This window comes from Microcebus murinus, chromosome 15, assembly GCF_040939455.1.
Source record: "Microcebus murinus isolate Inina chromosome 15, M.murinus_Inina_mat1.0, whole genome shotgun sequence".
NCBI lineage: Eukaryota > Metazoa > Chordata > Mammalia > Primates > Cheirogaleidae > Microcebus > Microcebus murinus.
Genome location: NC_134118.1, coordinates 2,687,790 through 2,712,653, shown reverse-complemented (window position 1 = coordinate 2,712,653; position 24,864 = coordinate 2,687,790). Strand labels below are relative to the sequence as shown.

At 46.3% G+C, this 24,864-nt stretch overlaps 1 long non-coding RNA gene across 1 annotated transcript; it reads right to left on the bottom strand.

Moving 5' to 3' along the window:
• Positions 1-210: 210 nt before the first annotated feature.
• Positions 211-9,390, bottom strand: LOC105873495 (uncharacterized). Its single transcript, XR_001155067.2, has 4 exons — positions 9,275-9,390; positions 8,062-8,262; positions 5,904-6,053; positions 211-640 (listed from the first exon to the last, which is right to left on the bottom strand). It is a non-coding gene; the product is annotated as an uncharacterized LOC105873495 (long non-coding RNA).
• Between the last annotated feature and the right edge of the window lie 15,474 nt (positions 9,391-24,864).

Here is a 24,864-nt window from a genome sequence, read left to right as displayed (position 1 = left end):
CTCACGCAACAGTGTCTAGTGCCCCACTGACCAGTACCGTGAAGTCATCATTGTTGTTCACATATGCACGTCCCAGTCCACGCTCCCTGGCTGCCAGGTTACATCGATGTCGTGTAAACCATTCTGGTTTTGTTAACAGTGGCTGGATACTTTCCGGACAAATCTCATATATGTGTCAGTATGTAATGTTTAATTGAATTTATGCATCCCTGGGCAAAAACTACTTATTGTTAGAATAAAAAAGAACTCAGCAATAATTCTTTTATTAATTTTGGTTTTACACAGACAAACACAAAGAAACCTTGTTCACATAAACAAGTAGATGGTTAAATGAAGAATTTGTTAAAGTGATACCATTCTATTCTTTGAACTTTTTCTGAGTTGTATGCCAAAAATTACATCATGATCAATAATCAACATCATTTTTAATGATCCACTGGCTTCCTATCTGATTAAATCTTCCTTTGATTTTTACTAAAAGCAAGGTATGATATTAGAAATAATCTGACTTGTCATTTGTTTTCTCAATGCCAATATTTTGAATTGCTTCCTTGTTGGTCCGAGGACTTTCGCCTCCCACTGCAATGCACCGCTGTAGGAGGTCGAGGCCTGCCGCTCCTCTGCACCGCGGCAGGAGCAGCTAAGACGGGGGAGGAGGGAAAAGAGAATGGGCATTACTTACACATGGTGTTCTATCACTCCTGGTGGCTGGCACATAAGACGATTTTTTAGAAAATTAACAAAAACAACCAAATGAATGAATAAATAGGTGTCCAAGAAAATTTACTATAAAACAAACAAAGCTCAAGCTTCACAGGGAAGTGTCAACAGGAGCATATATTTCTTGAGCAGGCCCTCACACTGTGCTTATATGTTCATATGTAATAGAATTTTCAAAAGGAAGATACTTTAACGCAATGAATTAAGGTCTTTTTCCCTACTTCCTTCCCATCCATCACATTTCAGCTCGGCAGGGTGAGCTGGGGTGGCTGTAGGCCATGTGGGACCCAGTAAGGGGACAGCTGAGTTGGGAATTTAATTAGTTTAGGTTTCATGAAATAACTTCCTGTGACGTCCAGACACTTTTCTGCACTGTTAAGTGATTGCTAATTATTCCAATGTAGGGAGGGCTCCTAGGAATGTCCCTGTAGCACACTGTGTCTCTCACACAGCACTGAGACTTAGAGATCAGGCCCAGAGATAAGAGTGTGTCCTGCAGCTCCCTGCTGTGGGTAGCAGAGGAGAAAGAAAATCCTCCAATCATCAATTATGTAAAACTGTACGCACAGGCCATCAACATCTTGTCAAAACAAAAGTTCGTTATGCTTTTTTTCTTTTTTGATGGGAATAGCATATTTAATAAAATATGAACACATTTTTGTCTGCGATTTAGAAAGATGAAACATTTTAATAAAACAAATGAAGCCTTAATTGGATGTATATGAAAGATGTCTTATTTTGTCAAGCTTAAATTTATTAAGGAACTGAGAGAAAAATTCACATTAAATTCAATGAAATTTGAACAAAAGTAAAAAGAAAGATGTGTGATGGAATTAAAGGAATTATTTGATTTATAGAACTGAATTTTAACAAAAAATGTCCAGATCATTCAAAAAGTAATTCATCAAAAAGAACAGATAAATTAAGTCAAAATCATGAATAAGCCATTGGATTATTGGAAAATCTAATCAATGAAGATGCAAGAATCTTATGAATATATTAGGAATAAGATTTAAATGTCATAGCTTTGCACAGCCACAGTATCGTAACCAATGAAACGAAAGATAAAAGATTTCAATGTCTTAATTTGAGACAAATTAGTTATATCAATGAAAACAGTGAGAAAAGAAAAGAACTTTTAACAGTAATGCAAATCCTTTTAATTATCAGGCCTAGAGAGACATTAAAATGAGTCTACAGTCATGTCCTACTCCCCTCCTTCAGGCTACGTACTCATTTCTGGAAACTGCTTGGTATTGCCATAATTAACTGTAAATTAGCCAATAATCCCACAGCAGACACTAAAACCCACACTGTATAGCTTAACAATGTATAGCCAATCAGTAATCAATGTTATTTCTGTAAACAAATGAGAATTCATGACAGATGACTTTGTATCAGCCCACTCCCTGGCCCCCTTTTTGCCTTTAAAAATCCACTTGTAACTGCTGCTAATTAGAGTGCATATTGAGGGCCACTTGAATCTATGCTCCAAGGTTGCAACTCTTAAGTTTTGCCCAAATAAACTCGCTCTGTAAATATAGCTTTCTACTTATAATAGTTTTGCCTCAGCTTTGTAAAAGAAAATAAAAATATCAGGACCCCCTCTAACTCCCTATGCAAAAGGGAAGGTAAAGGCCTCAGGCACCTGTGAAGGGACCCCACAGGTCATTCATTAAGGAAATTTTTTGCTGGCCTCCCATAACCAAGGATGTGTAAATTATAACTTTAGATCCCCAGGCTATCTAGCTCCTAAAACTAAAGTCTATTGATTCCACACTAATAATGAATTATACGTTTATCTTCCCAGGTGCGGAACAGAGACAAGATGGGATCAAACATTCTTCCACCGACCCAAAAGCAGCTGCATAATGGATGCTTCCTTCACTCCCTTTTTCTCTTCTAACATTCACCTTACCTTATGTAAAGTGTAGATTTTCCTGGGCCTCACAAGAATGTAACCATTTTGTCTCACTACCCATCCACCTCCTGCTATTTTTTTTTTTCCTTTCTGTATCCTCTACTCCCGTTAAATGCTGAAACTTCCAAATTCACTTCCAGAAAAACAGCCACAGATTTGTTTGTGGTTTGGGTTTTTCCCAGGCACGTCCTCAACTTTGGCCTAATAAACCTCCATTGATTGAGATCTTTGCCTCAGTCACTTATTTTAGGTTGTCAGATTCTTCCTTTTAGATCAACAATAGCATAAAACTTACAAAAGGTGGCTATAACAGCCACTGACTAAAATAGCTACTGCAAGTCATCAATTCAAAGAATGTGCTTAGTCATTGACCAAAAAAATAACTAAAATGCCCTGAAATCTTACAGTTCATATATGATAAAAGTTTTCCCAAATTTTGACAACAGTCTTTTTTTTTTTTTTTTTTTTTTTTTTTGAGACAGAGTCTCACTTTGTTGCCCAGGCTAGAGTGAGTGCCGTGGCGTCAGCCTAGCTCACAGCAACCTCAAACTCCTGGGCTCGAGTGATCCTTCTGCCTCAGCCTCCCGGGTAGCTGGGACTACAGGCATGCGCCACCATGCCCGGCTAATTTTATATATATATCAGTTGGCCAATTAATTTCTTTCTATTTATAGTAGAGACGGGGTCTCGCTCTTGCTCAGGCTGGTTTTGAACTCCTGACCTTGAGCAATCCGCCCGCCTCGGCCTCCCAAGAGCTAGGATTACAGGCGTGAGCCACAGCGCCCGGCCATTGACAACAGTCTTAAACTTTACTTAATATGACCAATACTGACTTGAAAAGTGAAAGTAAAAAAATTTTTCTGGGCCAGGCTTGATGGCTCTCGCCTATAGTCCTAGGATTCTGGGAGGCCAAGACAAGAGGATTGCTTGAGGTCAGGAGTTCGAGATCAGCCTCAACAAGAGCAAGACCCCATCTTTACTAAAAATAGAAAGAAAGTAGCCGGGCAACTAAAAAAATAGAAAAAATTAGTCAGGTGTGGTGGTGCAGGCCTGTAGTCCCAGCTACTCAGGAGGCTGAGGCAGAAGGATCACTTGAGCCCAGGAGTTTGAGGTTGCTGTGAGCTAGGCTGATGCCACAGCACTCTAGCATGGGCAACAGAGTAAGACTGTCGCAAAAAGAAAAAAATTATAGACTTTCAAAAATTAAAACTACAATTTAATCAACCATATTAAAATAAAGTCTGAATTATTTTTCTGTTCTCTCCACAGAAAATAGTGCTACAAAACCCTTATGTTATAAGGAGGTAATCAAAGAGGGTACAACCACAATAGGTAGGGAAAATTGTTTTTATAGCCATGTTATGAAGATAATAAATTATATATACATGTGTATGTGTGTGTGTGTGTGTGTGTATATATATATACATATATATATATATGGAGAGAGAGAGAGAGAGAGAAAGACATTTAAGATTTGTTTCAGATTTTTTACATTTGTAATTTGTTTGGAAAGTTCTTAATCATATTGCTTCCTACAATATGGTGAAACATACAGACATATATTTGGTCTTCTTTCCAATTTCTGACATATGGCTTCAAAAATCCTTGAAGTCTCTGGAGTGAAGGGAGAGCCTTTTGTCTCCTAATGAGATGATTGTGGAACCCTAAATAGCCTCATCGTGGGGGCTCACTGCCAGGGGAACCAACCACTCATTAGAGGCTTGGAACTTTTAGCACCATCCCCCACACTCTTCATCCTCCTCCCCCACCTCTGGGGAGGAGAGAGGGGCTGAAGGTTGAGTTGTTCACCAATGGCCAATGATCCAATCAATCACACCTATGTAAGGCAGCCTCCATGAAAACACAAAAGCATTGAGTTCTGGGGTCTTTGGACAGCTGAACATGGGGAGGTTCCTGGGGGGTGGTGTATGCAGATGGAAGCCCTGTGCCCCTTCTCCCATACTTTGCCCTCTGTGTTTCTTCTGTCTTGCTGTTCGCCTCTATCCTTTGCAATGAATGAGCAAGTGTTAGTCAAGTGTTTCCCTGAGTTCTGCGAGCCACTCTAGTAAATTAATTAAACCCAAGGAGGGGTTGTGGGAAGCTGGGTTTATAGCTGGTTGGTCAGAAGTACTGGCCATCCCCCAGCCCCGCATGCTTTCCATCGCATCAGAAGTGGAGGACGGTCTTGTGGGCTCTCAACCCGCAGGGTCTGATGCTATCTCCAGGTAGACAGTGCCAGAATTGAATTGAATTAGACGACGAACAGCTGGTATTCCCTGCAGAACTGCCTGGTTTGTGGGGAACAATTCCACAAACCTGGGGTCACAAAAGTGTTCTGTGTTGTCAGAGTATAGTAGGAGAAACCGAGTTTGTTTTTTCCTACATCCTTACACTTCCAGAATTTCTTTTGCGTAGTCTCTCCTCTTTTGCTGATGTTCAACTTTATTACCATATCCTCTCTCACTGACTCTGCTGTATTTTTCCATTCTTTGTCTTATGATGTTTTCTTCTAACCTTGGTTCCAGTTTACTAAATCTCTCCTCAGTTATGACTAATCTGCTGTTAAATCCATCCACTGAGTTCTTAATTTTGATTATGAAAGTTTTCAATTTTGGAATTTGCCTTTGGTTTTTGTAGCATATTTATTATACCCTCCCATGTCTGCCAAAGTTCTTAATATTGTCTTTTATCTCCTTGAACACAGTAAAAGTAGTTATATGAAAGTTTGTATTTCTATTAGATTTTTCTATTTAATTTTCCTATATCTGTTAAAATTTGTACTATCACTCTCTGAGGTCTTTGTGACTCTGTTGCTATTGTTAGTTGTTTCAACTAATGTTTGTACATGTTGTCTCGTCTCCTAGGAAGTGTGGTCATTTCTTTATTGAATGATAGATATTGTGACCCAAAATTGGTCGTGGAAATAATTTGAGGCTCAGGTGCTAACAAGATTGTGAAGAATTACTGGGCCAGGGTTCAAAAGAGAAAACTGAACTCAGCATTGGAAGTCCCTTTTTCCCTGGAGACAGTTGCCTGTTCCTAAGGGCAGAGCTGAGAGGCTGAGTGAAGCCACTAATGGCTTGCTTCATGGGGCAAGGAGACACACATGGAGTTGTGAAGGGGTGTATGTGTGCATGTGCATGCAAGCATGTGTGTTTGTGTGTGCATGCACATGTGTACCTGTGCACCTAGGACACAGCCCTTGGGCCCCAAGTCAAAGCAGGTGGAAGACTGGGATACACGTAGTTGAGATTATATTTACACATTTCATCACTGCTTCCAGGGACAGTGAAATCTTCGCTGCGATCCTGGTGCAGACACTGCTTCCAGGAATGCTCAGAAAGCCCATTCTGGTGACACACCAAACATGGTCTGTCTAAACATGCTCCAGAGTGCCTGGGACTGGAAGTACCTGAGGAGGAAAAGAATAAAGATTTGAAAAAGATGGAGTCAGAAGCCAGTCTGTGGAAAAGTTTTCCAAATCTTACAGCTAATGTGAAAAATATTTGATAGAAGTTATCCAAAATTTCATGACAACACTAAATTTACATGACATTATCAATAATGAGTTGGAAAACTGAAATTTTTCCAAACTATCAATAGCAAACAAATTTTTATCAATTGTGCTAGAGGAAAGACTGAATTATCTCACTATTCTCTCTACAGTAATGACATTACAAAACTCCTTAAACAGGAAAAGGCAATCAAAGAGGATGCAACCAAAAATATTAGGAAAAAAGAAAGTATGAAGGTGGGTTGGACAATTAAGTAATAAAATAAAAATGATATTTTCTTGGATTTCATGCTGTTTGTGGTATTTTATAGGCTTTAGAAGTTTGTAATTCGTTGTGATTTCTCTAATCTTTCCAAATAATAACAAATCTACACTTAATTTTGTAATTTTCCTTTTTACAAGAGGACTCCCCAGTTGTGTAAGCTCGGGCCCCTCTCGGCCTGGATCTGTATCAACGCATATGTTGTAAAGGCTTCTTGTCACAGTTATTTCAGAAGAGATTCTGTGGCTCTCATCATGGCACTTATACTCCCTGTATTTCATTTCAGTCATCTATAAAACGAAGGAATTAGCCTGAAACGTCTGAGACCTGTTGCAGCTCTAAGGGCGCTGGCTCTGTGATGCGCGACTCTAGAGGCAGAATTCAGTGGGGCTTTCCTCACTGTGCAACCTTGTAAAATTACGAGTCCTCGTTTGACAGATGAGAAAAAAATGACCCAGGATGAAAAACAGCACATACACAACTACAGAACTCCAAAAGGGGATGACTGAGATAAAAACCAGAGGTGTGAACAGAACAGCAGGTGGCCAATCTGGCCACCTCCTAGGGCAAGGTGCTGGGACATCTGGGCAGGACCTCGGGGAAGGTGGCCAAGGACGGCTTTGCAACTCAACTCAATACCATCTCAAGGGTATAAAATGGTTAACCAAAGAAAATAGAAGGGAGAATTTCTTTGGACAAAGTTTTTAGAGTGCAATGCCATTTTCTTTATCCATACCCAGAGATTTGGAGTTAGTATTTTTACATAGATGTATGCCTTTGGATTATTCAAATTAAACTGTTGTGGTGACTGGAAGTGACCAGAAGAGGTTTTCTTTTCTTTTCTTTTTTTTTTAAATCTATGGTGATTAGATAAATCACAAGATTTAACCCAGATTTTACCCTGAGTAAAAAAGAAACAACATAGCTGGCTTGCAGGGGCAGTTATGAAAAGCATAAAAGTGCTCTATGTTTGTCATTAAGTTCCACTCTTAATGCTTAAAAAATACTTGAGACAGAAATGTTATATAAACTATTCAGTGCTTTACAAATTGTAGTTTGAATTACATTAGAAATGAGTCACCAGATCAATGAATTCCATACTCAACAGATTTCATAGATATGTAAAATTTAGAAACATTTTGAGAGGTTTGTTATTAGGTTAACAAATATCTATTTTGCCAAACAAAATCATTATTTTAAAATCCTACCATCTAAAATCACTAACATTTCATAAGAGGGAGAAAATGTTCATACCAAAAAAGTAGGAAAAGATGTAACAACATACTAGCAGAATAAAAAAATAATAAATAATAAATGTACCTTTATGTAATACATTTACCTTTATGAATGCTGACCTCACAGTTGTTTTTCCCCATAGGTAAGTGAAAACTCTGTGATAGGCCTGGGCGTGGGATCTGTGCTTTAAATGCTTATTGAGGCATTGCTTGGTTGTGGCATTTCAGCAACCAGAAAAAAACATGATGGTCCTTTCACTTTCAAAGCTATTTAAACTGGTATGAACCACAAACTGAGATACAAACCCGGTCAATCTCTTTTATTTTCTCACATAATAAGTCAAAACATAAAACAACATCACTCTCCTAAGTAGCCCCTTTCATAACTGTCCATGAACCCGAGACTTACTGGGTCCAAGGACAACGGCAGCTCAGGAGAAGCCATCAACGCGCCGCTGCAATCGCTTCTGCTGCCACGTGGCGCCGCTGCGGAAGCTAGTCCCGCACCGCACCCGCCGGCGAGGGCAGCCCTTCCTGAGCATCGCGTCCCACCGGCAGCACAGTCGAGGCTGAGTGGTAGCTGTTAACCATGTGCTCTTCCGTCTGGCACCTTCCAGAACACCAGCAGTTCAGGCCCGTTCTGCCACCGCCTCTCGAGGTGTGGGGCTGGCGCGGCTTGCTCCACAAGGACCACTCGGAAGGAGCGGGCAGACTTCCCTTTCCCTCGCCCCGAGCACACGGGGCCAGCCGCGTGCCTCCGGGTCACGCGCATCTGCCCGCCAGGAGCCGCTGAGCGCCCGTCGCAAGACGACGCCTGGGCGCCGTGGGGGCTGCAGCCCGGGCCTTCCCTGCGGGGCGGCCGCCTCTCCCCACTCCCTCCCAGCGTCTTCTCCGCTGCCTGGAGGCTCGCCCCGGAGGGGACACGCTCCAGAGGGGGCGCCCCCCCACCCCACCCCACCCCACCCCCGCCACAGACACGCTCCAGAGGGGGCGCCCCCCCACCCCACCCCACCCCACCCCCGCCACAGACACGCTCCAGAGGGGGCGCCCCTCCACCCCACCCCACCCCACCCCACCCCCGCCACAGACACGGTCCAGAGGGGGCGTCCCCCCCACCCCACCCCCGCCACAGACACGGTCCAGAGGGGGTGTCCCCCCCACCCCACCCCACTCCCGCCACAGACACGCTCCAGAGGGGGCGCCACCCCACCCCACCCCCGCCACAGACACGGTCCAGAGGGGGTGTCCCCCCCACCCCACCCCACTCCCGCCACAGACACGCTCCAGAGGGGCACCCCCCACAGACTCGCTCCAGAGGGGGCACCCCCCCACAGACTCGCTCCAGAGGGGGCACCCCCCACAGACACGCTCCAGAGGGGGCGCCCCCCACAGACACGCTCCAGAGGGGGCACCCCCCACAGACTCGCTCCAGAGGGGACGCCCCCCCACAGACTCGCTCCAGAGGGGGCACCCCCCCACAGACATGCTCCAGAGGGGGCGCCCCCCACAGACACGCTCCAGAGGGGGCGCCCCCCACAGACTCGCTCCAGACGGGGCGTCCACCCCCACAGACTGGCTCCAGAGGGGGCGCCCACCAAGCTGCCCCCAGTTAGTCTCCAGACCTGCCTCCAGGGTGCCAACGGACAGCACCCGCCATTCTTCGGAAGTCCCGGCACTGCCAGGTGATTCCTCGGCGTCAAGGCAGCTTGGATAGCTACCGCACTCACAGCGGCGAGCGGCCACTGAGGAGCGGGGACGCACAGCGGTCACCGCAGCAGCAGCGGCGCTGGGCCGGCGCCTGGCCAGCCTCGCAGACTGACCGGCAGGCAGCGCTCTGCCCACGGCGGCGCGCCAGCCCTGCGGCTCTGCAGTCGGCGCTGGCTGAAGACATGCACGTAGCTGCGCTCTGGGGCAGCGTTCGATGAGTGTGTCTCCACCCTGCCATCCCCGAGTGCGGCCCATTGGTGGTTGCATTCTGTGTCAGCAAGTCTTCACTGTGAAGATGGGTCTGGTGGCACATCTCTGATCAGCCAGCTGCCCAGGCCACAGCAGCCAAGCAGGGAAGGGGTCTGTCGTGGCACTTCCTCAAACGGTGGCTCCAGTGGCACCACGGACTTGGCGACCTTCCTCATGCCATCCAGTAACCCTGGTGATGGGCAGCACAGCATGAGGGTGTAGAGCAGTAGCTCCCAAAGTGGTCCTAAACCTGCAGCAGCATCACCTGGAAAATTTTTAGGAATGCAAATTCCCAGGCCCTGCCCTAGACCCACTGAATCAGAGACTCTGGGGGTGGGGCCAGGAATCTGCATTCTACATTTTGGCTTTCAAACTCTATAGTCTGATTTTCAATACTATCACTCATTCAGGGGAAATTCTACCTTGAAGCTGTGCTTCCCTGGCCCGCTCCCCTCCCCTTGGGCATCTGAAATTATGAGGGGGTTGGCTGGACTGCTGCTCCTGCCCCTGGGGTGGAGCCCGGCCGTACGATGAGCACTTGGAAAGCACACCACCTCCCACCATGCACAGGGGTGGCCGGCGAAGCAGGTGGGCGTCCTGGTGCCCCTCCCCAGGTATCCACTGCTGACTCAGCTGTGCCCACGCTCCTCCTATGTTTTGCTTCAATGTTTTCCCAAAAGGCTGTGAGTAAAATCTTTCCTTCAGCAGTTTCCTCACAACGTGGAGAGGGAGAAAGTGAAACATGAAGGACATTTTCCCTCTGGCCCTGCCTAGAGGCCTCTGTGGGCATCCCGCAGGCAGAAGGATGGCAGGCGTGGCCCTTGTATGTAGGGGTGGCTGCTGCTGCCGGGTTCTGTCCAGTTGGCAAGACAAGGAGAGCTGCCAAGACAAGCAGCCGAGGCATGAGAACCAACAGCTCGAGATCACCGCGGTGCGAAGCGGACCAGTGAAACGAGACATTAAGGATGCTGCTTGGAATAGCTTGAATGTCGAGCATTCTTTCCCAGTGGAGGGATGAGGGCGGCCAGTGCAACAGCAGTGTGGGAGACTTGGGCAGGGGAGCACACATCGTCCTGGGGCTGAGGAGAAGTGACCAAGGCATCACCCTCAGGGAAGGAGGCAGTGCCCGCTTCTCACCCAACTGGTGCCAATGCTCCCCGCTGCCCCCATCAAAAAGTAGCATGGCTGTTAATAGGTCATACCAAAAGCGCCCTTGTAGTTTATAATCATTTTCATCTGGATTCGTGAAGAGCAACCATGAAATGTCTGTCTGGTGACTGCCAGGCCAGCCAGGCAGGTTTATATTAGCCAGTACTGACAACGGCGCAGCAATGACAGCAAGGCAGAGGATGGTTTATGGGCTTTAATGCCTGTGCTGACATGGAGGGTCGGAACAAGATTTATTTTATGCTCGGGCCATCACCAAACACTGAAAACCAGTCATTACAAGCCAGATGACAACTGGAATGCAGTAATCACTTGCAGGAATATTTATTTGGTTTTTAAGTTTTTGAATGAATCTGGTTTTCAGAAAGTGAGGGACAGCTTAGGAAGTCAGACTACGCCATTATTACATCTAAACCATTATATATTTGCTGGCCAGTTATGTGCTCCTGTATGGAAAACAAAGCCAGAAAGCAGGATAAGCCCCAAGACCTGAAGCCTCATTACTACAGGCCGTACCACCAAAACTTCCTTTGTGGTTATACATACCCTAAATATTATTAGTGGACAAAAAACCCCAATATATGTAAAGTATGGTCAGTATCATGAAATCCACAGTCCACTGTGACAGTGGATTTCACAGAAGGCAACATGCATTAGATCACTTTCCTTCTGACTCATTCTATTGGATTTCAGGTGATAAAGTAGCAAAAATAGACTGAACATTTTTAGTAAGCCCATTGTCAACCCAAAGATTTCAATTAGGTTTGTATAAACACACCGTCTTTTTTACACTAAAACCATCCCTGACATTAACATTTCTGCTCTCAAGCAAGTCGTGCCTTAGAATCAACTGTTACTTTTGACATTTTTAATGGTTCTTGCTTCTTCTAGACAAGTAAAGGTTTGACAGCAATGACCCATGAGCCATTATTTCCATAAAATATGGCATAACGCTTCCTGCATAATCTTCAATTCATTCTGTCCCATTTAACTGTCTTGTTTTTTTTTCCTTTCCAGAACTTTACACAAGCACTTTTCTGTGATAATTTTTCTCCTCAGGAAAATCCATCATTTTCCGAGTGCACCAGCAACAAGCAGCTGGTCCGATACACAGCCCACTCGCCCCCATGGTGGCTGCCACGTACTCCTCTTGCGGTACTCAGCCTAACTTTTCAGCTAGGGGAATGCAGGGTCCAGATGACATCAAACCCTGGTATCTGTTTGGTTGTGTCCATGGTGTGAAAATTCGTTGAGCTCTTTGCTTATGTTAGCACATTTCTGAGTATATGCCACACCCCCCAAAGTAATTCACGTTTTAAATGTATATTAACCATAACCATAGAAATGCTCTCCCTGTCTCTTCTCCATCATTAAGTCTAAGTTAAGTATAAAGCAGGTAAAGGAAAGGTCCTCCAATGTGCGCTGGGATTCTAGGGCTGCAGGGCATGGCACGTTGCCTTTCAGAGAAGGCGGCGTGAGGGTTTCCGGGCGGGAGCAGACACTACAGTCCTGTCTCCCGCCCCTAATGTGCTGTTGCCTGTTCCTGTCTTGATTTCAGGCCTCATCTCTTCACCCACCGTGGGCTCACATTCAACAACTTGGCAGGTTTTAAATCTTGTCACATTTGTATTTAACCAACTTTAAGGAAAAATGTTTCAAACAAGAAAAAAAAAATGCTGTGTTTCTCTTCCAGGGTAATCCTGTACAAGGAATTCCTTCAGTTTTTTAACTTATCTAAGTATACCTTTTGACCATGACAGTAACCAATACATTTCTGAGATTGTATTTAAAGCTAATTAGGCAAATATAAACCCATTTTGTGATCCAGGCAAGGCTCTGGGCTGTCAAAGGCAGGATGCAGAGGGCCTGGCCAAGGATCGTGCAGCCCCAGGGCTCCCGGTGACCTCCGTGCAGCACACACAGAGTCTGCACCTGCTGCTTCTGGCTGGTCCCCAGATCCACAATGCGTCCTCCTCCAGATGGCCAGGAGCCTGGGAGGGGCTCCCCATCCTCTAACTTCTGGGGGCACTTGCAATGGAGGGTGAGATCAGGGTATTTTTCCCCAGCTTCCTTCCTGAGAAGTTGCTTCTGACCACTATGTCCCTTGAGCTAAGGTGACAGACAGTTCTTCTCCAGGTGGCCTTCTCCACAGGACTCTCTCAAGTTCCTATAACTACCAGCCCCCTTCACCCTGCCAGGTGTAGGAATCTAAGAGCCCCAGCTGTTATTATCACTTGTCGTTAGTCCCCTCATTAAATCCCTCTCAAGTTATTATAATCTGTGTATGCCATAGATTTCTTGTGGAGACCCTGACTTGACATGGGGTCTAAAGGGAAGCTCTGCTCAAGCCAGAAGGGAGCCACACATCGTATATTGAAATGTCCCAAGGCTCAGGAGCATGTTTAGGCTTATGGAAACGAAACGATCTGTGCTGCCTGCCAAAGCAGTCATCAGGACTCTACATATCTTAAGGATTTTTCTGGAAAGCTCTTGTCAAAGTCTTTGGTGGTCTGTCTCATCATTCTTGGTTGGTCTACAATCTGAACTGAACAAGGCTGGCCTCCTGGCCAGAGGATTGAAGAAGGAAGGCTGGCACATAGGGAGTCCTGAGTGAATGCCAACAGCAGCCTTATACTTACTACTTCAAACGCTATAGTCCTGTTTTTGTTCTTTTTGAACTTTTTGACATAGAATCACATAATATGTATGCTTTGTGTCTACCTTTTTTGTTTTACCTTATGTTTGTGGCATTCATCTATGTGTTGCATGTGTTCCTTCTCATTGCTGCATAGTTTTCCACTCTATGAACACATCACAATGTATTTATCCATTCTGTTCTAAAAGAATATTTAGGTTGTTTCTGTGTTGGAGGATATGAAAAATTGTGCTGCCATGAACACACTTACACATGTCTTTTGCTGAACATACCATAGGCATTTCGGTTGCACAAATGTGCTGAATTGTTAAATCTTAGGTAATGTTTATGTTCAGCTTTAGGAGATATTGCCAAACAGTTCTCTGGAGTGATTGTATTAATTTTCACTCTAGGTAGACTCTTTTTTTTCATCATTTCCTAAGTGTGTGCATATGTTGAACCTCTCCTACTGGGATTCTAAACCAAGAAAAGGTCCTGCTTTAAGGGCCTCATGAAAAGATGTTTCCAGACCCCCAGCAAACTGGTGGAAACTCTAGCAGAATTTGTATCAATGTGCCAACAGTCAGGGTCTGGGCACCATGATTTGTTCCAGCTTCTCCCTGCCAGTCCCTTCCAACCCACGCTCCATCCTGGCCAGCACTTTTCAGGGCAGACGGAGAGAAAACTGGAGTTTGGGAAGAGAAAGGAAGATAAAGTATACAGCAAAGATGTGGTGTGGATTTCCCGAGCGAATCTGAGAATGATCCAAGCAGCAGGGCAGAGTGAGTCCTGTTCCTTGGGGTGTTCAGTCTTGTGTGCAGTGGGGATGGCGGGGGGGTTTGCTCTATACCAAGCAGACCCAGAAGAAAAATGCCTCTTACTTTGCATTATCTGTCACAAAGGAAAATAAAGAGACAGACATCTTATTGAAACAATGGAGAAGGAAATCCTGAGAAGTCTTTATCAAATAAGTAATGATAAATGGGAAATAATTGTATAGCCCCCACTACTACCAATTTAAGATGCATTAAATGCTACTGATAATCTAACTGGTGTTTAATCTTTATTGCTTCATTTTATAGTATAGATAACTTAATAAGGGCTTTTAACATTTATTCACAGTTCTAACTCCCTGTATTTAGTATATGGCAACCTAGGGCTGCCATAACAAATTAACTGAGTGGCTGTAAACAACAGTGATTTATTCTTTCACAGTTCTGGAGGCCACAAGTCTAAATCTAGGTGTCGGCTGGGCTGGTTCCTTCTGGGGGCTCTGAGGGGTGATCTGTCTCATGTCTCCTTCTTGGCTTCTGGCGATTACCAGCAATATTTGGCATTCCATGGCTTGTAGTTGCATTACTCCAGTCTCTGCCTCTGCCTTCACATGGTGTTCTCCCTGTGTGTGTGTTCAGATTTCCCTCTTTTTTTAAGGACACTAGTCATATTGAATTTAGAGTCCACCCTATTCCAATATGACCTCATCTTAACTTGATTACATCTACGAAGACCCTATTTCCAGTAAGGTTACATTCACAGGTTCCAGGTAGACATGAACTTGAGGGAGGGGGGTCACTTTTCAACATAGTATACCCCCTATATGATTTTTTCCCATGACCTCAAGTATGAATTTTCCTCCCAAGTAGATGTCCAGATCATAATTCTTGCTATTACAGAGGGAACCTGGATATATGTAATGATCCTCAAGTTGGAACAAGAATGTGAGTTGGGAGTAGAGAAGAGGCTCTTGACCCTTTTCTGATACATGTAGCTCTTTTGTCATAACTTAGGAGGCAGGAGCTTGGGGGAGAAAGCTCAGAGGACAGCTAGTGCTAACGTTGGCCAACGTCCTGTAGCACAGTGAACTAGCTCATAAACCTTGAGTGGGTACTGTCCCAAAAGGGGGAAAATGCAACCTACTTATAACCAGGAAGAAACACAGGTTTCCTATGTTTTAGGAGCTAATGAACACTCGCCAGTAGCCTCCTTCCAGACAGCCAGCCCAGAGCACCCAACTTCAGGAGAGTAGATTATTTGTGAAGAGACATACACCAATACTTATTAATTAGAACTGTGTAAGACTTTTGGTGGATCTGTGATACAAATTTTATGTCTGTTGGGATTTTCTCTGTAAGTTCCTCTTTTTGTTGTTAGTGTGCCTACAGCACAGCCTCACACAGCACAATTGCAGGACAAACTGTGGATGGGAAGTGGGGAAAGACCATACTGTTCCGAGAATTCTGTTCTCAGTGGTACTGAGCAGGAATGAGCCAGGCCAAGGCAACAGCAGGAAAACTTCTCTTGGAGACCTGGAAAGGGCCCAGCTAACTAACATGAGGACTAACTGCTGCCATCGCTTAACCTCTGATCTCGGTGTCACCATGATCTAGTACAAGAGAATCTGCAAAGCCAGATGACACTTGTGTAACTTTTGGTTAACAGTGATGCAAACAGAACTTCAGATTCAGTTGACAGTTGAATCACATAAAGAGAAAATTGAAGAATTTCAATTTATCAGATACATAATTATACCATAAGAAGGCAACTCAGACCACTTAGTCCAAAGGAAATCCATTATTGTGTGTGCTCAGAAATACCCAAATTCATTCTATAATTTTGAACAATCTATTTTAATGTTTGGTTCATGACTAAAGAAGTTTCAAATTTTTGAAGACAATTATTTTCACAGTATAACAACTATAGCTAACAATAAAAATTCACATCCCAGCTCAATTCAGAGCAGAGTGTACTTTTATAAAATGGTCCTTTTAAAACTAAAGTTGAAAAGTGGCAGTGAGGTTAGGCCTACCTAACAATTAAGTGGGACATGGCTGCCTTCTTAGAAACAATTAAAAAGGGGGCTTTTGAGGCAGGGGTGGGGCGGTTCTTAAGAATTGCACATGTAACAGAACTGAACTATTTTGTTTCATAAATAGCTCTTTCCAAGGGAAGGTACTACCCTGAACCATACTAAGACTGATATGCCCTGCTGACTCTTTTGTTCTGACTTTATAGCACACTCATCTCTTCCCCATGGGTCTTCTCAGCTGGCAGTGGCACATGCTGAGTACAGGCTAAAGTTCAGCAAAGGATCACAGAAACAGCAGGGAAGAAAACATGAGAAAGAAACCAGGAAATTCAAATTATGCTGAAAATACCATCCATCTGTCATTAATTTTGAGTGGAGTTGCAGCTCATCCACAGGGTAGCTTCTAATATCAGGACGTAAGGGAAATAGGGCATCATCTTAAACAATCCTCAGGAGGCCCCACTTAAAAATATCTTTGGTCATCTCTTTCATTTGTGGAAGTGTTGGCTGTTTCTTTGATTCAACACCAAATGAAGTTGTTGACATGGTTTAGAGGCCATTTTTCTTTAAGCCCTAGTCTCATAGCACATGAGATATTGTCTCATAAGAGACACACATGGACTCGAACCAACAGGGGGCATGGTACATCCAGAACCACCCACTTTGGTTCACTCTAGGATATACAGCACATTCATAAGTGGTTTGTAACTGACCACAGAGTTTAACATTTTTTTCCTTCTTGCTGAACTCATAAAATTGAATCAGTAGAAGTGAAATGTAATCTTGATACAATTCCACTCAATTTCAAATGGACATTCATATCTGAATGATGATGCATACAGGCATTTATGCTCTTCTGTATTTAGGTACTTTCTGTAATCATGTATTTATGTATTAATACATAATTAGTAGTTCTGTAGTTAAATGCAGTTACATATGCTGGGGCTGTGGATTTGATGGAAAATAAATGAAATGACCCTTTCATAGTAATTGATTTAATAAGTTTCTGAGTGGCAGAAACACATCTAGAATAAAAACTAATGCACTTAAATAAATCACTGGTTTTGTGATGGTTCTAAATCTAGAGGCTAAAAATGATAAACTTTTAAAGATGTTTTTATAAAAGATTATGTTACTGCAAGTTGGACACAAGCAAGAGTCAAATAAATTTATAAGTGCCATCAGCTTGAAATAATAGAGCTAATCAAGTGTTGATAGTTGTTATTGGATACTGGGCTATAAAGTAAACTAAAAACAATTTTTAACAGACTATTTTCATATAGCAAATAAATAATAAATCACAATCGATGAAGTCCAACAAATGTTTCTAGCACGGTAAATTTTTTTTAAAAAATAGAAGATTTAGTAATAACTACAGGGTGATTTATTTCAAAATACTGCCATCTTAAAGTGAAATATTATTAAATTACATATGACTTTAAACAAATTCCTTCTGGAAACAGATGGAAAGCTCTGGCAAACCTCATGATCTTTATAGAATTTTCTGCTCCTCAAAAGCCATGGGCGACTTAAACACTCAAGTGACCATTTTCTTAACCAGTTTTAGCAATTCTTGTTTCTTTTTCCTCAACAAACTCTTCCCTCACCCCTATCTCTAAGGAAGAGAACAGTACGAATCTCATTAAAATCAAAAAGTTCTGCTTTAAAATCCAATCAGAAAAGCTTGTGAGATCCAGCTGACCTAGATTGAACAGAAAAACCAACAAAACAAAACAAAATTCCTCCTTGAATCTATAATATTGGGGCTTTATTCTGGGGAGAACGGAAATGACTATCTGCCGAACTTTCCCCCATTTTCCTCCTCCCACTGGGCCTCAGGCCTCAGTCGGTCACGGTCACCGGAGTGGGCCCGGCCGCGCCGCCCGCGCAGGAGCCGACCCGGGCCGGGCCTCCTCCGCGGCGAGATGCAGAAAGAGCCGCATTTACTGGAGGTTTATCTAAAGATGGAGAAATGAAATGCGTTTCCCCAGGAACAGGCCATTTGGGAGCAACCCAATTTGTCAGAGACGCAGACCCAACAGACTGGCGTACAAGGGTTCTTAGCTTGTCAAAGATGCAACTGCCTACTCCCCATCCCCCGGAGCTCCGCAATCCCCCAGCTCTGCGATCCCCACCCTACCCCAGCTGTGGTGGCTGGTTAGGAACCGGCCGCACAGCAGGAGGTGAGGGGGCGGGGAGCTCCGTCTGTGTTTGCAGGGCTGCCCATCCCCTCATCTCCCCATCTAACCATCTCCCTAGCCCCCATCCTCCCATCCTCCCATGTCCCCATCCCCACATCTCCCCATCCAACCATCTCCCTATCCCCCATCCTCCCATCTCCCATCCTCCCATCCCCCATCCCCTCATCTCCCCATCCAACCATCTCCTTATCCCCCATCCTCCCATCCTCCATCCTCCCATCCCTCCATCCCCTCATCTCCCCATCCAACCATCTCCCTATCCCATCCTCCCATCCCCCATCCTCCCACCCCCCATCCCCACATCTCCCCATCCAACCATCTCCCTATCCCCCATCCTCCTATCCCCCATCCCCACATCTCCCCATCCAACCATCTCCCTATCCCCCATCCTCCCATCCCCCATCCTCCCATCCCCCATCCCCTCATCTCCCCATCCAACCATCTCCTTATCTTCCATCCTCCCATCCCCCCATCCCCTCACTCCCCATCCAACCATCTCCCCATCCCCCATCTCTCCATCCCCCATCCTCCCATCCCCCATCCCCACATCTCCCCATCCAACCATCCCCCTATCCCCCATCCTCCCATCCCCCATCTCCACATCTCCCCATCCAACCATCTCCCTATCCCCCATCCTCCCATCCCCCATCCCCACATCTCCCCATCCAACCATCTCCCTATCCCCCATCCTCCCATCCCCCATCTCCACATCTCCCCATCCAACCATCTCCCTATCCCCCATCCTCCCATCCCCCATCCCCACATCTCCCCATCCAACCATCTCCCTATCCCCCATCCTCCCATCCCCCATCTCCACATCTCCCCATCCAACCATCTCCCTATCCCCCATCCTCCCATCCCCCATCCCCTCATCTCCCCATCCAACCATCCCCCATCCTCCCATCCCCCCATCCCCTCATCTTCCCATCCAACCATCTCCCTATCCCCCATCCTCCCATCCCCCCATCCCCTCATCTCCCCATCCAACCATCTCCCTATCCCCCATCCTCCCATCCCCCATCCTCCCATCCCCCCATCCCCTCATCTCCCCATCCAACCATCTTCCTATCCCCCATCCTCCCATCCCCCCATCCCCTCATCTCCCCCATCCAACCATCTCCTTATCCCCCATCCTCCCATCCCCCATCCTCCCATCCCCCCATCCCCTCATCTCCCCATCCAACCATCTCCCTATCCCCCATCCTCCCATCCCCCCATCCCCTCATCTCCCCATCCAACCATCTCCTTATCTCCCATCCTCCCATCCCCCATCCTCCCATCCCCCATCCCCTCATCTCTCCATCCAACCATCTCCTTATCTCCCATCCTCCCATCCCCATCCTCCCATCCCCCATCCCCTCATCTCCCCATCCAACCATCTCCTTATCTCCCATCCTCCCATCCCCCATCCTCCCATCCCCCATCCCCTCATCTCCCCATCCAACCATCTCCTTATCCCCCATCCTCCCATCCCCCATCCTCCCATCCCCCCATCCCCTCATCTCCCCATCCAACCATCTCCTTATCCCCCATCCTCCCATCCCCCATCCCCTCATCTCTCCATCCAACCATCTCCTTATCTCCCATCCTCCCATCCCCATCCTCCCATCCCCCATCCCCTCATCTCCCCATCCAACCATCTCCTTATCTCCCATCCTCCCATCCCCATCCTCCCATCCCCCATCCCCTCATCTCCCCATCCAACCATCTCCTTATCTCCCATCCTCCCATCCCCCATCCTCCCATCCCCCCATCCCCTCATCTCCCCATCCAACCATCTCCTTATCTCCCATCCTCCCATCCCCCATCCTCCCATCCCCCATCCCCTCATCTCTCCATCCAACCATCTCCTTATCTCCCATCCTCCCATCCCCATCCTCCCATCCCCCATCCCCTCATCTCCCCATCCAACCATCTCCTTATCTCCCATCCTCCCATCCCCCATCCTCCCATCCCCCATCCCCTCATCTCCCCATCCAACCATCTCCTTATCCCCCATCCTCCCATCCCCCATCCTCCCATCCCCCCATCCCCTCATCTCCCCATCCAACCATCTCCCTATCCCCCATCCTCCCATCCCCCATCCCCTCATCTCCCCATCCAACCATCTCCTTATCTCCCATCCTCCCATCCCCATCCTCCCATCCCCCATCCCCTCATCTCCCCATCCAACCATCTCCTTATCTCCCATCCTCCCATCCCCATCCTCCCATCCCCCATCCCCTCATCTCCCCATCCAACCATCTCCTTATCTCCCATCCTCCCATCCCCCATCCTCCCATCCCCCCATCCCCTCATCTCCCCATCCAACCATCTCCTTATCTCCCATCCTCCCATCCCCATCCTCCCATACCCCATCCCCTCATCTCCCCATCCAACCATCTCCTTATCTCCCATCCTCCCATCCCCCATCCTCCCATCCCCCATCCCCTCATCTCTCCATCCAACCATCTCCTTATCTCCCATCCTCCCATCCCCCATCCTCCCATCCCCCCATCCCCTCATCTCCCCATCCAACCATCTCCTTATCTCCCATCCTCCCATCCCCCATCCTCCCATCCCCCATCCCCTCATCTCTCCATCCAACCATCTCCTTATCTCCCATCCTCCCATCCCCCATCCTCCCATCCCCCCATCCCCTCATCTCCCCATCCAACCATCTCCTTATCTCCCATCCTCCCATCCCCATCCTCCCATCCCCCATCCCCTCATCTCCCCATCCAACCATCTCCTTATCTCCCATCCTCCCATCCCCCATCCTCCCATCCCCCATCCCCTCATCTCCCCATCCAACCATCCCTCCATCCAACCATCTCCCCATCCCCCATCTCTCCATCCTCCGCGCCCCCATGCTCCCATCCCCCCATCCCCCGTCTTCCCGTCTCCCTGTCGCCGGCATCACCGCGGGGTGGGGGGTCTCCTCAGGAGAATCCCGGGCCTGCGGATCCGCGGTGGGGCAGAGGCGGCGATACAGGCGGAGGCTAGCGGAGGGTGCGGCTGCGCAGAGAGCACAGCAAACCGTCGCCTGCACAGGCACAGGCACGCACAGACTCCGCGCAGCCTCGCCCCGGTGTGCTCGCTGGCGGGCCTCCTTGGCCCTGCCGGCCCTGCGTGCCACTTCCTTGCCCCCTGCCCTCTGCGCGTGCGCAGGGCCCGGTGCGCGGAGCTGACACTTGTGCTCCTTGAACCCAAGGGCGACGACGCGAGGCAGGCGGGCGGCGGCCCTCCTGCCCTGCAGCGGGCTTCCGCCCCGCCCGGGGTCTCCCGGAGTGTCCGGCAACTGAAGGCACCGGGCTGGGCCTGGGCGTGCACGGGGGTTGTGCGAACAGACGCCCGTGAGGATGGGGTCGAGACCACCAGGCTTATTTTCCCTTCTGAACCAGCCGGCAAGTGAGCTCAGGGCCCAGAGGGGAGCGAGCGCCAAGCCGTCGCGTCCGCTGTGATAACAGTGCCCCACCACCGCAGCAGAGGTTCTGGGAACAGAAAACTGGGAGAAGGGAGCAGCCAGCGACATTCCCCAAACTCCAAAGTGCCTCAAGGCACGGTTGTTGATTCCTTTGTTTGCATCCCTTGGTTTCCTACTTCTATCCCAAACCAGAAAAAGGGACAAAAGATACTAAAAGCATTGGTACATTTTTGTCATATTTCTCATCTGTTCAGAACTAGGAAGCCTCAGAAATCTTGTGGGAAAGCCACTTCTCAGGAGATTTGCAACCCGATTTCTTAACTACAGTGGTCTGGAGTTTTTGCCTGCATTTTAGATAAGGTCTTAATTCCTAGTTGCTTGGCTGCTCAGATTTCAAATTCTTCTCAGGTTCACATCAGTCATTCCAATAGACAAGCAAAACATTTCACATAACACAATGTGTTGGCTTTTAGCATATCTTTGGGCGGAATGTGTTAGACGTCCATGTCTTTGAGGAAAAACACATATTTCCTAAAAAAAAAAAAAAAAATCCTCTCCTCCCCCCCACTTGACTCTCTATTTCTGTCTCTCTTCTCTCCTCTCCTTTCATCCCTCCCCCACCCATTTCTCTCTTCTATCTCCCCACCTCTCCTATCTTTGTCTCTCTCTCTCCTCTGTCTCCCTTTCTCTCCATCTACTTCTTTCTTACTCATCTGTCTGTCACTCTCTCTTCTCTCTCCCCTCTTCTCTTTCTCTACCCTTCTCTCTCCCCGACCCCCTTCCTTCCCACTCCTCAAACCTGAAGCCCACTCTCACCGCTCCTGCAGCCCAGACTCTGACACTGAACTGTGAAATCAAGTGTGCTCTAAATAAAATGTATGAGGAAACCACGGAAATGAAGACAATTAGGGTAAAAAAGATCCAGTGATCAAATACAGCCAATTTGTATCCATAATATTTGGCAGTTACACAGTCTGCTTCAATTTGAAAGATATCTTCCAGACCACACTGTTGTTTTTCCATGGGGACTGCCTTTTGCTTTTAATTATTGAACCTTAAGAATTCTTGCCATAATTGAGGGTTAGCTTGTAATTCTTGAAGAAGAAAAAAAAATCTAGTCCACAAATCCTCCTGTATTCCATCACTTCCAATAATAGGCTTCTGTGGCCATATTCACCATCAATTAGCTGTGTTTTCAGAGGAAGTGGGTGAAGTGGGGAGAGGAATTGGAGAAACTGAGCTCACATCAAGCATGACCTTAAATAGCTGTGGGGTGAATGGAAGCTCCTTGGCAAAGAGCCTTGGCTAAGTAAAAGAAAGGTCTCGAAAACAGAATATGTTGTGAAGAAAAAGGAAACACTAAATAGCAAGACTTCACCCTCCTTTGAGATTTTGAGCACTCCTATGGTAAATGGTAATTAGGAGTTTGGCAACATTGTCTATAATTTAAGAGATGTATTCTGGGACTCCATCTTGTTATCACTAATTGATCCTTGTGATAGTAGGCTGCGCGAGCCCTTGGTTCCACCCAGGTGTGCACGGGTGCACAGGGGATGCCTACAAGTTGTTGTGCATTCTCCAACCTGGGCCTGCAGCGGTGATGACAACAGTAAAGGAGGAGGTTACAGCCTGAGCTGCCCCACTTGACAAAACACCATTTTACACACTTGCCCAGGCACTCTGTCCACAAACACCATCTGTCAGCCAGCAGCACATGGTATTGACCATGCCTTTTCTTTTTAATTTTCTGTACTCTACTGCTTCCACATCTGAGGCCTTGGTGACCCTGAAGGGACTACCTCCCCCTCAGTTAGCTAATTCCTAGAGGTAGTAAGCAACTCACCTGCAAGCTCACCTTTCACACGCAAACCAGCCCATTCCCACACTCCCAACCTCCTCCCTAATTGAGCTCCTATGCTATGGGCCACTGTCTACCTGCCCTCATAACCAGGGTGGGGTACCAGACGACTAGGGACAGCCCCTACACTCCAGGGCCTGCTGCAATTAGTCAAATTGGACAATCCTAAACCTAATTACCCTGCCTTATCTGTTCATTCCTGAAAAAACCACAGTAAATGCTCTTGCCACAGTTCCCCCAACCCATCCTGGTGCTTCCACATGTGCCTCTCCCCCATAACATGGTGTGCCCCTCCTCTTGGGAACTGTGAGTTATAAGCTATCTTTTCAATGGCAATTGTCCCCAGATCTGTTGGCCTCAACAAATATGAAAAACAATAAAACCCACATTTTAAAACATAGATATTTCCAGTCAGAGACATCAAAGACCTAGGAATTCATTTCTTAGGAGGGGCAGGTTTATTTTCTAGCAATCCAACCATGAAAAACAGTAACAAGAAACAATAGCATTCCAAATTTTAAAAAATTAAATATTTCCCATCTATCAAATTGTTAATTAAACACACACACATACCCACATAGTTGCAAAACCTTGTTCTAGGAAAATGGACACTGTCATAGATTATTGTGGGAATGTTAGTAAGACAACTTTTCTGGAAGGCTATTTGGCAAAGTATTTAAAGCCTTAAAAATGTGCATACCTTTTGACCCAGAAATTCTACTTTGAAGAATATAGGGGGAAAAAACCCAAAAGGCTTAGTAAAATGATTTTCCTGGAAGTGTTGTTTGTAATTGAAAAGAGTAGAGGAAACATTGACAGCTATATACTCACTAACAGAAGATTGGTTAAGTAAGTAATGGTACCCGCAGAACAAGGGGTCCCATCTGCCATTACTACAAAGGCGGGTTAACATAGAAAAATGGTCACAACATAATTTTAAGTCAAAAAAAAGATACTACAGAACAGCCTGCATAAACTAATACAATTAAAAAATAATTATGTCTAAATACAGAGTATCCCAATTAAAGACATGATTTTCATCGTATGTTCTGACAAGTAGAAAAACAGATATTAGCCAATATCTGCTCTGGATATCTTAAAATCACTAATCCTCACCTCCAGCACCAGAGTGTATGGATTGCTGAAATGTTATCAAGGCACCAAACATACAAAAGGACTGGAA